A 3,713-nucleotide genomic window follows, 5' to 3' on the forward strand; every position below is an offset into this window, starting at 1 on the left:
TTCACGTCAGGAGAATTCCAAACCTTCACAGCGCAGAACGCCATCCGCCACATCCGTTCGGCGCCATTCCACCCTGCCACCAATGGCCAAGCAGAACGCATGGTGCGGACCACCAAGGACACCCTTCGCCGCATGACGCAAGGGGATTGGGAGTACCGCCTTGCCACATTCCTCCTAGCACAGCACAGCACCCCCAGCTCAACGACTGGCCGGAGCCCCGCTGAACTACTAATGGGTCGGCGCCTTGCAATCAGATTGGACCGCCTTCACCCCGATAGAGCTCAGGATGAGGTAGTGGTGGGGGAAGGCAGGAACCCCCGGACCTTCGAGGCGCAGGACCCAGTGTACGCAAAGAATTTTGGGGCAGGCCCAGCATGGGTACCCGCCACAGTCACCAGGGTCACTGGCCCCGTGTCATACGAGGTGCTAACGGATGGGGGGCAATGCTGGCGCCGCCACTGCGACCAGATACGGCGACGATTCCCGGGAGAAAACCAGGAGGAGGAAAGGTCAGAGGAGTCCCAAGGGAACAGAGCGGCAGTGAGGCCCATAGAGCAGGAGGGGCCAGCAGGAGAGGCAGAATCAGTAAATACAGAGAGGACCCGCGAGGCCGAAAGGACACCGGAACCAGAACCACGACTGAGTGAGCCGGTTGTGCCAGACCAAACAGGCCCATCACAGCCAGCATCCTTGGAACACGAGCCAGAACCTGAACCCCGGACCAGGGAACACCACAGGCCGCAACGCACACGTAGGCCGCCGGCGTACCTCGAGGACTATGAATGTGACCTCCCGGGCAGGACTGGAACTTAGAGGGGAGGGGTGTTATGTACTGAGTTGAATAGGATCGAAACTGCAGCAGTCTGATTGGTCCTAGAACAATAGGATCCAAATCGCAGCAGTCTGATTGGTCCTAGAACAATAGGATTCAGAATGCATCAGTCTGATTGGTCCTAGAACAATGCAGCAGTCTGATTGGTTGGCAGGAACCACCCAATCATGCTCCAGATATAAGTGAATCCACAACCTGATTGGCTTACAGTAGAATTCCAGAATTAGCCAATCATGTGCAGCCCATTGTGTAAATAATGTATATAAAGCAGATACTTTGAGGGGACTTCCATTCATTCCTCCTCACCACTATGAGCTGAATAAAGAGCATGAAATCACTTTGCGACTCTGAGTATATTTCAATTGCCCTACCATTATCTGTAAAGAGCTGGCAATATTTACCTCCTTAAAAGATTTTGAATGGTAAGAAAAAATATAGAGGAAGCATAGACTCATAGAACTGTAGAGTTGGAAGGGACCATGGGGATCATCTCTAATCCAACCCCCTGCAATGCAGGAATTATTTTGCCCAATGTGGGGCTCGAACCCCAAACCCTGAAATAAAGGGTCTCAGTTATATGAAAACATAGGACGATAACAGTTACAATGGAAAGGAAACTATGGAAACAGTTACAATGGAAACGGTTACAATGGAAATCTAATAAAATTGCATTAAGGAGGCATAGCAATTGTACATTAGAAGCCTCATCTGGAAGCATTCCAGGCTTGCAAGTATGAAGCACGTCCTCCAAAAGTATTTTTGATGGTTCCCATAATCTGTTTTCAGTGCTTAGTCAAAAACATATGAAAAACTACAATAAGTTCTTACAGCATCCGAGAAATTTATTCTTTAAGAATGTGGAAAAAACTTTATCTAGCAGCTCACAAACCTAGGATGAGATTTCTCAGTCTTAGGTATGATAACTCAAAAGTTAAGTTCTATGTTTACTCAGAAATAAATATGCATAGGCAAACTAAGAAGTCTAAGATTGCAGTTATACATATTTATTCCTAAAACCCAAAGGATTCAATAGAACTTACTGCTGAATAATCATACTTAGGACTGTACTGGTAGTCAATTATTTAGTGTTTAAATACCTAGTTAATTGATTAGTAGTTAATCACCTAAGCTTTGTCACAGATCAAAGTGGCTTTCTCCAGTGGGGATTTTCCGAGTGTTCTGAAGATGGGTCAGCCTGTGTTCAAAGTGCTTCATGTACAGTACTTTATTTCAGTAATCCTTCCAGCAGTTCTACAAGGTCGCTATTAATATCCTCATATTGCAGACTGGGGGAAGGGGCGAGGTTGAGAAAATAATGATTTGATTGTTTACAATACTGCACCAGCTGTTTCCCATTCCAATTAAATGTAACTTTTGCTTTCTTAATAATGTGGTATCCTTTGACTCTGCAACTGCAAGTTGTTGTTTAAGAACAACTGTCTACCTTCTCCAATTTCATCATTTAGAAGCAAGACAATGAATCAATCAATACTTCAATCTTAAGCAAATTTACGAGGGAGTATGTCCTAGTTAACTGTGACATACTTCTGAGAAAACATACATGATTTTCTGCCTTGTTAACTTTATAGATGCACTTACCTGGGAGAAAGAACCAATGAAGTTTGTAGGCATGCATTGGACTGGTATGTATACATGCTGTGCAGCCAACCATTTGCATGTATACTCAGATATAAATCCTGATGTGTTGTGTGGACTTACTTTCAAGTAGATGTGCAGAGGGTTCTGATGATGCAGATTCTAGTCCAGGAAAGCTTATGCCACAATAAATTTATTATTGTTAACAGCCTCCTTCACTCTTCTGCCCCAATAGATCAGCACGGTGACTCCTCTGGAATTCCTAAACAGCAATCTAAACACACCAGGAAGAGCCATGTACAGGCTCTGCACATGCTCCACACATATGAAAGGTTCCAGGTTCAACCCTGCCCATCTTCAAGGAGGGCTGAAGAGCTGCTGTCAGTCAGTGTATAGACTCCAACTAAACATCAGGAAGATATTTCTGATGGTAAAGAGCTGTTTGACTGTGGAACAGTCTCCCTCGGGAGGTGGTGGACTTGGAGGTTTTTAAGGAGAGGTTGGATGGCCATCTACCATGTATGATCTAGTAGAGATTCCTGCATTGAAGAGGGTTTGTGGTCCCTTCCAATGCTATGCAGAAACCCTCCAAGGGTCCCTGTTTTCCAGGAACAGTCCCAGATTTACAGCAGCCATCTCAGTTTCTGATTTGATACTGCAATGTCCTGCTTTTCCTTAGGATGTCCCTATTTTCATGAGAGAAATGTTGGAGGACATAGAGTTTGGGGGGCCCTGAGCCAAGGAGATCAATAACTATACAACCTTTAGAAGACATCTGAAGGGAGCTCTGTATAGGGAAGTTTTTTACGTTTTTATATATGCTGGAAGCTGCCCAGACTGGCTGGGGCAACCCAGTCAGATGGGGGGGGGATTAATAATAATAATAATAATAATAATAATAATATGGAACAGTACGTTCCCTATTTTCATCAGAGAAATGTTGGCAAAGTGTGCTGTAATTCTCTAAGGTGCCTTCCTATGAGCAAGGCACAGAGAATGCTCCCTGCCACTTCCCCATGTTAACAGTACAATCCCCAATGGCGTTTAGGGAAACCCAACAAGATGTATAAATAGTAAAATAAAATAATAATATTCAGAAGTGAGCCCAGCTAAACTCAACGGTGGTTCCCCTCTGGTAAACTCAAATGGAGGACGACAGGGCGAGGGGATGGAAGGAGCGAATCGGACGAATCGGACGCAGAACCGAGGCGGCTGATATTGACAGCGCTTTTCCTGACGCCGCTCGAAGCTTCGTCCCCTCAGCGCGCAGAAGGCCCACTAGCGC

This window comes from Podarcis tiliguerta, assembly GCF_965153285.1.
Source record: "Podarcis tiliguerta genome assembly, chromosome: 4".
In the NCBI taxonomy this organism is placed as follows: Eukaryota; Metazoa; Chordata; class Lepidosauria; order Squamata; family Lacertidae; genus Podarcis; species Podarcis tiliguerta.